The sequence below is a fragment of the Myotis daubentonii genome, chromosome 3, assembly GCF_963259705.1.
Source record: "Myotis daubentonii chromosome 3, mMyoDau2.1, whole genome shotgun sequence".
Taxonomy (NCBI): Eukaryota; Metazoa; Chordata; class Mammalia; order Chiroptera; family Vespertilionidae; genus Myotis; species Myotis daubentonii.
The window spans coordinates 139920587-139931847 of NC_081842.1; the positions used below are offsets into that span (position 1 = coordinate 139920587).

General features: G+C 42.0%; 1 long non-coding RNA gene across 1 annotated transcript; it reads right to left on the reverse strand.

Annotated features, from left to right (window-relative positions):
• Window positions 1-594: 594 nt before the first annotated feature.
• Window positions 595-10945, reverse strand: LOC132229421 (uncharacterized). The gene is made up of 3 exons (XR_009451681.1): window positions 10817-10945; window positions 8256-8328; window positions 595-801 (listed from the first exon to the last, which is right to left on the reverse strand). It is a non-coding gene; the product is annotated as an uncharacterized LOC132229421 (long non-coding RNA).
• Between the last annotated feature and the right edge of the window lie 316 nt (window positions 10946-11261).

The window sequence follows — 11261 nt, forward strand, 5'->3', positions numbered from 1 at the left end:
GAAATTATTAATGGGAATTTTTATTTGCACTTTTATTGTAATAAAACATACTCAACCTAATTTTTACCATTTTAATTATTCTTAAGTGCACAATTGAGTGGCATTAAAATCACTCATAAGGTTGTGCAACCATCACCATTGTCTATACTCAAGATGTTTTCATCATTCTGAACATAAACTCATTAAACAACTCCCCATTTCCTTTCCTCAGACCCTGGAAAGCTCTATTCTACTTTATGTTCATTGAATTTGCCCATTCTGGTTATCTCATATAAAGGGAATTATACATTTGTCCTTCTGTGTCTGAATTACTTAAAAAAGCATAATGTTCTCAAAGCCCTTCCATGTACTGTAAGAGTTTGTTGTTGTCAAATATGAAGACACATTTTTCTGAGCGAATCTGTGTTTTCTTCTGCCTGGTACCTAGAAGCAAAATTAGTGTGGGGCCACTTTAAATTAGATTCACTATTTTAGGATCTTGAACTGTTACTGGAAAGGGGACATGGCCCTGGGTCTGCCTAGGGCCGGCCAGTAGTGTGTGAGTTCTTCACTTTGTGCAGAAAAAGTTGACAACGTGAGTCCAGGTGAATTTTAGAGGATGTTTATTAAAGCTGGGGACAGTGAAACAAGGAAGGGCTGGGAAAATGAGCCCAGGCTAGTCTGCTTCAGCTCACTAAGAAGTCAGAGAACAGGAGGCCATGGGGACAGGCTCAGGGGGGTTGCCCTGGATGAATTGCCACTTCCCATTGCTGCTCTGGTTGCAAGCCTTGTGGGGTCCTTCAGCGTTTAGGAGATGCATGCCTGTGGGGAAAGAAAAGGGGAAGGGTAGAGGCACAGGCATGCACCTGGGAGATAGAGTGGGTGCTGGGTCCTTTGTCTTGAGGCTTTTATTTCTCTCTTGCAGGCTGGAATCTTAGGGGAGGCCTCAGGGGGAGGGTTTCAACAGAATATTCATCAGTTTTCTAGGTGTGTTCTTTTAGGGTTGGGGTCTTTACTGATCGGTCTGTGTGGCATCTTTTTCATTGCAGATGGTATGGGTGTCACCCACCTGGTTTTGCTGTTTTTCTGGGCCTGGGGCTGAAGTACAGCTGAAGCCCAGATGTTATTTCTAGGAGGTGACCTGTGTCTGCTGTAAATTGCTCTGTCATTTTGTTTAGGTACCGGTCTCAGTTTCCCTATTCCACTCCTCCTGGCTTACTGGCCTGTCTCAGAACCGCTCAGGTAATATGAATTTGAGTTTCATCTATTCAGAGGGGCCTGGAGGCCGGGCACAACTCAGAGGTGGCTTTGTCCCCTCCTGCTCTACTCTTCTCCAGCGTAACTTTCCTTGCTGTCCCCTGAGGACGAGGAGGCAGGTTTACCTCTGGCTCTCCCTACCCCTATGTTGTAGTACTTTGGGGAACCCATAATTGTTTGTTTTGTTTTGAAATGTTTCTTTATTGTTGAATGTATTACAGATGTCTCCCTTTTCCCTTCCCATTGATCCCCTCCACCCAGCTCTGGTCCCCTCCCCAGGCCTTCCCTGCACTATTGCCTGTCCATGGGTTATGCACATATGCATATAAGTTCATTGCTTAATCTCTCCCCCACCCCCCCTCACCTTCCCTCTGAGATTCGTCAGTCTGTTGCATGCCTCAATGTCTCTGGATCTTTTTTGTTCATCAGTTTATTTTGTTCATTAGATTTTTACATATGAGTGAGATCATGTGATACTTGTCTCTCTCTGACTGGCTTATTTTGCTTAGCATAATACTCTCCAGGTCCCTCCATGCTGTCTCAAAGGGGGTCCCATCTTTATGAAGGATGCATTAGTCTGCTAAGGCCACCATAAGAAAGTACCAGAATGGCAGAGCTTAAACAACAGGAATTTATTTTCTCAGTTCTGGAGGCTGGAAATCCAAACTCAAGGTGCCAGTAGGGTTGGTTTCCTCTGAGGTCTCTCTCTCTGGCTTGCCAAGGCTGCCTTCCTGCTGCCTTTTTACAAGATCTTTCCTCTGTGTCTACAGGCTGCTGGTGTTTCTCTGTGTGTCTTCATCTCTTTTTTTTAAAAGGACACTAATCAGATTGGATTAAGCCACACCCTAAAAGTCTCATTTTACTTTACTTATCTCTTTCAAGGACCTATCTCCAGATATAGTAATATTCTGAGTAACTGGGAGTTAGGGCTTCAACATATGAATTTTGAGGTGAAAAAATTCAGCCCATAGCAGAGGAGAGGCTCCTAGACGACTCACCCTTAGGGAGAACCCATCTTTGGTATCTGTCCCCTTCACATCAGGAAACTGTCAAAACCTAAGCCTGCATTCACCTGGCTCAGCAAATGCCTTCAGGGCACAAGAGGTTTAAATGATTGAGTTCCCATTAGTCCTCTTGGTTTCCATTTCCATTTAGATTTTAACCTGTTAATTTATTATTATCTTGTCAGCTTTTTCATATTTTAATAACCTAGCTTGACATAGTATCAGTATCAAAAATTATATTCTATTGAACTGTATATAGCAAATACAAGAGCACTTGGCCAGTTCCATAAATGAATTTTCCCATATGTGTTTTGTTTGAATTTTATTTTTCATCATACAAAGATGTAATTATTAAGTGTAGCAGAGCCTCAAGCACTGAGTACAGAGCCAGTTACAAAGTGGGATTTCATTAAATATTTGTTGATAAATGATGTTCTGTATTATTATGTGGCCCAATATGCTGCTCTTTTCCATTGTGAAATGTCCTATTTATAGGCTCCAAAGTTTAAAAAGTTATCCCTATCATTTATACATTAAATGCAAAAGGTACTCTGAAGTAAAAAAAAAAATAAAAAAAATAAAAAATCAGTTAATGTTTTTAAAATAGATGGTGGCACAAATATAGGTGAAATTAATACAGACCTTAACTTTATTTAGCCAATGTGACTACACGCCAGGCCCTGAAGGCGCTCCATGGCTGAAGACCCCCCCTGAGTGTGATCAGCACCTGAATTAGGTTTTCCTTCACTCCTGAAGTCAGTTCATCATATTGGGAGATGTGCCTGAGTACCACCAAGGGCCTACACCTATCTCCTTATTCAGAATTGTTTTCCCAAGCCACTTCCAAGGACCTGGACTTGAGAAACACCAACGCAGTCTTAGGACATAACTTGGCAAAGGCATTCACTTCTCAGAGTCCTCGCTCAGCCTTCCTTCCATGTCCATAATCCCTTTTACCCTTCCCAGTTGCAATGCCTGAAGAGCAAGGAGAACAGTAAATCTCCATCCTGGTGACATGGCCAGTGCTCACAGCATGCGCTCCCTCCTTCCAAAAACTCCAAGGAGCACGTCCCCATTTGGTGAGGTGTCCTATTTATACCAGTGACCTTCCCCACATGCAGAACTGAACAGCTGCACAATATATATAACGGAATGGAAAGTAACATGACACACGTTTCAAAGAGAAAACTGGAAAGGGATAAGTATCCAATGTTCCTTCCAGCTTCGAACAGCTATGCTTCTTGAGTCTATATCATAAAAATAACAAAAGAGTCAGCGTGGGGTATGACCGAGGAGGCTGCTTTGGGCAAAATTATTTTGACTTCCTAAAGAAAAAGCCTGAAATAAGGAAGGAAATGTTTAAAACAAACAAACTAACAAAAATAGATTATTGATAAAAACTCTTGAGTGATATAATTATTCTCTTTCTGAATTTGAAACAGTACATTTTAAAAGGTACTAGTCATTCTACTTAATATATTTTAATATAATTATACATTTATTTTTTTGTACCTTTGAGACCCAGGATCATGTGTGTATGACTGTGTATCTCCAGGGCCTATTTAACACAGTGCCACACTTATAATAGTAACTTGATTTTTATTGTAATTAATAAACTGTGACAATCTGAAGAATCGAGATACATGTGTGTGCTTTGATACACACCTGTAATTATAAGGAATTGTTCCCATTCATGAAGTAACCACTATATATATCACGATGCTCAAGGGACTGAGACCTTTGAGGGCATACCACCCATTGTCATAAAGTGAAGATACTGGGCTTTGTGTAAAATTTTAAATTCAAAGTAAATAAACTCTTTCCTCCATGAAAAAAGAGCTCCCCTGTCTGTCTGTCCAGTTACACATGAAGCTCACCACTGGTCTACAGAGCTAGAAAACTAAGGCCAAAGGCAAAGATCTCTTCGTTTGCCTGTGCCCATCTCCCTCCCTCTCCCTACTCACCCACCTTCCCTATTATGTACCACCATCAACTGGAAGCAAGTATGTGCTGCCGGCTCAGATTGCTGCAAATGCTAGATGACACCATCCTACACCTGCATTCTCCTTGTTTCTGAAACACACTCCCCCTTTCTAATATTGTAGCAGAAAAACAGTGATGTTGTTTTGCCGTTATTAAAGTGTCAGTGCTGCTTAGTACAAATATGTGAATATGTTCAAATAACTTTGAAATAGGTTTGTTTTATTTTAATTTAGGAGGAACATGGGGACTTATTTCTATCATGCCGAACCCAATTTTACCCACTAACCCAGTGGTCAGCAAACCGCGGCTCGGGAGCCACATGCGGCTCTTTGGCCCCTTGAGTGTGGCTCTTCCACAAAATACCACGTGTGGGTGTGCACGTACAGTGCGATTGAAACTTCGTGGTCCATGCACAGAAGTCAGTTTTCGGCCTGGGTGAGTCTATTTTGACGAAGTGGCATTAGAAGAAGTGGGGGTATGTTCGCTCAAGTCGACCCCTCAGATTGAGAACGTTTTTAGCAAAGGCCAGCTTAGGAGTACCCTAATTAAGTTAATAACAATGTAACTACCTATATAGTTTAAGTTTAAAAAATTTGGCTCTCACCCTGACCAGTTTGGCTCAGTGGATAGAGCATCGGCCTGTGGACTCAAGGGTCCCAGGTTCGATTCCAGTCAAGGGCATGTACCTTGGTTGCGGGCACATCCCCAGTGGGGAGTGTGCAGGAGGCAGCTGATCGATATTTCTCTCCCATTGATGTTTCTAACTCTCTATTCCTCTCCCTTCCTCTCTGTAAAAAATCAATAAAATATATTTTTAAAAAATTGGCTCTCAAAAAGAAATTTCAATTGTTGTACTGTTGATATTTGGCTCTGTTGACTAATGAGTTTGCTGACCACTGCACTAACCAATTTCTGGGATATAAAATTAATTCTTCTTTCTTCTTTTTTTTTTTTTTCAGAGAAGGGATGTTTTGAATGGGAGAATGGGAAAGTCATTTTACCAATATGAAATGAAATCTTGTCCTCAGAATTCAAATGGGCACCAAGGTGGAAATATGGGGCAGGAACACAGATTTATTTGTCGGTAAAACTTGGGCTAGGGTTCTAGGTAGACTCTAATCCCCTTCTTCTCTAGAATTCCAAAATTCTGTGATTTGAATGAAGAAAGGTGGTAATGGAGAAAGACGGGTGAGCAAAAGGTTTGGAGCTTTCTCCAGAGATGATTGTCATGTCCCATCTTAACAACAGAGGTACAAGGCTGACCTGGTGGGACTAAGACAAAAGAAAAGCTATTTGTTGGGTGAGATAGGCCCTGAAAGAATACACCTCATTGCAGAAGTTAGGAGGAGGTGCAGAAGCAAGCAGAGGCTGACATATGACTGGTCAGACAATGAAGAGAGGATATCAATGCAAAGGATCAGTGAATTCCAAATAGCAGAGAACAGGGAATCGAAGAACTGTGGATTTTTATAGATCCAAGCCGAACAGGGGAAGGTGGCATAAGGGAAGTTGGCTGGGACCCAGATAGATTAAAAAAGATAAAAACTGCTTAGAATTGTGTTCAAGGTAGACTCCCAGGCCCCAGGAAAAGGAAAAGTCCAGTTTTCAAAAACAGACATAAGTAAAGCTGGGTAGAGGGTACATGATAGTCTACTGTGGTGGATTAATTGTGGCTACAAGTCTGATACTTCTTCTACCAAGAAATAGACCCTATATCCTGTATCCTTGAATCTGGGAAGGCTTTTTTATTTATTTGACCAAGAAAATAGAAAGGAAAAGATGCTATGCTGGTTTCTTGGCCAGTCTCTTAGCAACTGGCAGCTTCCACTTCCTGTCTCTTGGTACACTCTTGGAAACGGTCTGCCATGTTTTGAGGAAGTCCGAGCAGTCCTATAAGGAGACCTACGTGTAGAGGAAAAAGGTCCCCAGCTGACAATCCCTGCTGATTTTCACCCAACAGCCCGCACTAACTTGATAGCCATATGAGTGAGCCATCGTGGAAATGAATGAGCCATCTTAGAATTGGGGCCTCCAGCCCTAATTAAGCTGCCCCCAGCTGATGACAGATGGAGCAGAGACTAGCTATCCCAACTGAATTACGGCCTAACCCAAATTATAGATTTATAAGCATAATGCATAATTGTTGCTGTTTTAAACATCTGAATTTGGGGGTGATTTGTTATGCAGCAACAGAGGACCAGAATATTTATTATATTACCACCTCTATTTTTATGTGTGTATGAAAATTTCTATATTAAAAAATGTTTTAAATGGGTGGAAGGACATAGCAGAATGGTGTGACTTGGTATTTGAGACTTAGCAGGGCCGTGTTCCTCAAGGAGTGTTTTGGGAACCATCTGTATCAGCATTCCGCTGGGGTGCTTATAAAATGGATCCAGCCTCAGACCCAAGGAGTCAGGAATTCTCAGAAAAGAAAAGGAATATGCAGTTTTTCACAGGCACTGCCAGGGAGTTCTGATTTCTCTTAACGCCGGAGAGACACTGGGTTAGAACAGTGGTTCTCAACCTTGTAGTAATCAGCTACACTGCACAAACAATTCTGGTGCCTGAGTCCCTCTCTCCCCCACCCAGAGTTACTGACTTAATCTGAGGTGCACCCTGGCACTGGGATTTGTGAAAGCTCTCCAGATAATCCCAGTATGCAGCCAGGGTTGAGAACTAGTGAGCAAAAGGGTTTGGATCTGAGAATTTACCACATTTGAGCTGTAAGGGAATCAGCTGGTACAAGGTATGTGGGGAAGAGGGCTACAGAGACTGGGGGGCAAGCAAAAGCTGCCATCTATGACCATGTGTAATTCCAAAGAGCAATAGCAATTCTTTGGGAGACATTTCTTTCTATCATGCCCAACCCAAAGGTGACAAAGACTAAATTCACCAATATGGGTTGGGAACTGGGAGACTATCAAAGCAAAATTCTCCTTTAATAATTTTAAAGTAATGAGAACTGGAGGTTCCAAAGCATAAACTAAAGTTTTTCTTCATGATTGAGTAAAAAATAGATGTTTTTCTACTGAGGAAAAAATATCTGATTATAATTTCCTTTCCAAAGTTATGTCTACCTCCATTTTAAAGTTTTTATTTCTCTTTTGGTATTTCAAAGGAGCTGCTGAGAATGGCATCTGAGCCTCTGAATTTTAGTGGCAAGGTGAGTTATTAAAGAAATGGGACTGTGGGAGAGTTGGTAAGTACCGGGATCATGCAAAATCTGCAATGTATTGCAAAGTAGGCAAAGGTGCAAATTATTAATGCATGAGTAGTCATGCTTTTCCCTTTCCCCACAAAGATAATTTAGTATTTTCCACTTAATTTGTATTGGTTGTTTATTGAGAGAGTTTTACTCTGGACCATCTTTGAGGCCTGAGAGAATTAGATGTGACAATACTTATGTGTTGCTGTGGATTATGAAAGGAATCTATTTAGATATTCTCTGAGAACCAAATAAGAGGATGGAGTTGCTTTTTAAGTACTTCCACTTGCTCCTTGAACACATCATCCCTATGGGACTGGTCCCAGATATGTAAGTATGGCATAATTATGAACCTAGATTAGGAAGCTGTGGTGCTACCCTAGGGACTTTCTGCTCTCTTTTTAAATTAGATGAAAAATTCCTGGGCCAACATTCCATCTTCTCAGTATTTATATGCACTTTTGTTAATCAACTGCCAAGAGTTATTATATATATATATATATATATATATATATATATATATATATATATATATATATATATGACTAGTTGATTTTTCAGCACCATGAGAGGAAAACAAAACAGGTGTTCTTACTACTCTATTGCAGATGGAATCCCAAATCAAAAATATTTTGATAATAGTTATATGAGAGAAGCAAGGGAAGATTTCTCCCTGGTCAGTAATAACCCAGACTACTAGCTATCTTGTATAAGCCCCATCTTTTGTGAGGAAGAACTACTTTTAATTTGCTTCAAAATAACCAGACAAGTGTGTTAGTGGGAAATGGGGCTAAATAGAGCCCTTGGAGACAGAGATGACTCACATGCCTCAAATATTGGTGGGTCCTCTTCATTTCACAACTCCTTGCAGTTGGGTTGGAAGCTGCATGACTCAACCTAGACAATGAAGTTCAAGTAGAAGTGATGCTTGTCTCTTTCAAGCCTGTGCATTTCTAAGCCAATACCTTTCCTCTATTCCTCTGCTCCTCTTTTTATAGTAACCTGGCAGTTGTATGATTCAGATGGCATACTTACAACTCAGAAGCAGCCCAGATGCGGAAGTCACTGCTTGGTGAACACTGCTAAGGGCTGACTGCATCAGGTTGTGGAACGAGCAAGTACATTTTTGTTATGGTAAGCCCATGAAGATCGGAGATTTATCTGATACAGAAGCACAGCCTAGATTTACCGACTAACGTGGTCCCTGGAGGAAATGAGGAAGAGAGTTTGCTGTCTTCTTTTACTGGAAAACTGTGCAGAGAGAGGAAAGACTATTTCTACTACTTTAGAAATCAATTCATGAAGGCTACCTGTCTATGTGGTGTCAGCTGCAAAGACAGATGAGATATAAATGCTAGGGAAGATAATTTTGTATCAATTTGCCCAGATTCTGAGGTCTCCCCTGATCTGCTGATGAACGCCTTTTATGACCAACTTTTCAATAAACCTTATTATCTTTACCTGGGGTCGAGCCTAGGCAGAATTTCAGGCCGACTTTGAGAAAGAGGTGGCAATACCTTGGATGAAGCCACTAGTCTTAATCTGCTTAATGATTTCAACACTGCTTTTTCACTTGTTCAATTCATCACAGTCATTAAAGACTTTCCAAAGCACTAGGAATTCCCCAAGGATCTTTTGCTCAAGGCCAGCTGATTCAAAGAAAACCTGCTTCTTGGCTCTAGGTTCTCAGAACTTCAAAATAGTTCTATAGGCTCTAGCATTTAGACAAAATAACATTTCTTTTTATCTACACTAATAAAAGAGAAAGATGCAAACTGACCATACCTTCTGACACCCACCAGCCAATCATGAGTAAGTATGCAAATCAACCCAACGAAGATGGCGGGCTAATTTGCATATGCAGGCATCGAGCGGCTGGGGGCAGGGCAGGAGTCACAGGCGTTTGCACCACTACAGACGTTCTGGGCCTCTGGGCAGTGTGGGAAGGCAGAAAGGCGGCTCCAGCAGGAGCAAGGTGGTGCCGGCAGCCAGGGGAAGGAAGGCCCATTCTTTTTTTTTTTAATTTTATTTTATTGTTTAAAGTATTACAGATAGTAGTACATATGTCTCCCTCCCCCCCCCCCCCCAGGAAGGCCCATTCTTGCACTAATCTTCGTGCATCGGGCCTCTAGTTTGTTTTTGTTTTTTTTTTAATTAAATCTTTATTGTTCAGATTATTACATTTGTTCCTCTTTTTTCTCCCCATAACTCCCCTCCTCCCAGTTCCCACCCCACCCTCCGCCCTCACTCCCCACCCACTGTCTTCATCCATAGGTGCATGATTTTTGTCCAGTCTCTTCCCGCATCTCCCACACCCCTTTCCCCCCCAAGAATAGTCTGGGCCTCTAGTTTTTACATAAATAAAAACCAGTGGCAAATTAAAACAAGGTGGGACTTCCAAATCAACCCTTTCTTTCTTACTTAAAACTAAGAACTTTTCTTAAAGACCCAATGAGATAGCCCTGCTGGAGTGGCTCATTTGGTGGAGCATCATCCTGTGTACCAAAAGGTTGCCAAGTGGATCTGTTTCTTTCTCTCTCTCTCTCTCTCTCTCTCTCTCTCTCTCTCTCTCTCTCTCGCTCTCTCTCTCTCTCTCTCTCTCTCTCTCTCCATGTCCTCAGGTGAGGATTAAAAAAAAAAACAAACCCATGAGATAATATTTTTGAAACCCCAGTTGGATAATGCACTTGAAATGCTGTATGAACCATTTGTTTTTGCTATTATCCACAGAAACGCTCTCTTACTTGGTCTTAGGAAATGGAGAATACTCTTCTTATTTTTAAAAGACCATTTCATCCCAGAAACAATTTAGAATTATTGTCATGCAGCCAGCTGCCTCATAGGTGCCTTTGTCTTTATCTGATAAAGCTGGGAATGCCCCCTCACAGCCTATCTCTGTTTCAATAGAGCGCAATCTGGTAATTATGTGAGTTTTATTTTTTTAAACACTGAAACCCAGGATTTAGCCCATGGGTTTCTTTATTACCATCTAAGGAGTCCTGGCCGACTGGAGCCATTTTTCCCTCTGACAGACCTTTAAATGATTCTTCATGCTTTTGTCACATAATTAAAATTAGATTACTTCAACTCCCTGCTGGCCGGCCTGAGTGGGGGCCTTGTAAAGCCTCCAGCTGGCCCAAGGGCCTTTGAAAAGAGGAATATGGTCCAAACACACTCAGCCACAGCCTCACCCCACCCCCAGCCTGCAAGCCATTGTGCTCCTTGCCAGTTAGACAAGATTTACCCCGAGTTTATCAATAGCTGCTTATCTTCCAAGTGCTAGATTTTCTATTCTGAAGACTCAGAGTCAGAGGTTGGTATGTTTGTTTCTAAGGAGCTGAAGCTGTCTGTGCTGGTCCCCATTTTCAGCACCCAGGGAACTCACCTCGAAGTGCTTTGCCTGGTGGCTCAGCTAAAACGGAGCCAAGCAGGAGAATCAAGCAGCTGAGCTCACGCATCGTCATGCCCGTTTGCTTCCAGATACTTGTTTGGTTTCTCAGCCAAGGCTGAATTCAAAATCCCTTCTCTCTTCCGTTGGCCTTCCCCTTTAACGCCCCTTGCCCCCCCCCAACCCCCTGACCCCCCTACACACACACACACTCTGCCATCAGACACTCCCTGGTTGCGTCCCTGCCAGCCTCAATGAGGTTTCTACACTGAGCAACCTGAGTGTGCTCATCACTGTAGATAACACCAAACAACTCTTCCCAAAACACCCACTTGCACTGAATATTTGACATCGGCCTCTTCTCTCTCCTCAGTTTCCCCAAAACAAATATAGAAGCAGGACAAATCGAGTCCAGCGTTACTATCCATCAAGGAATCTCAGC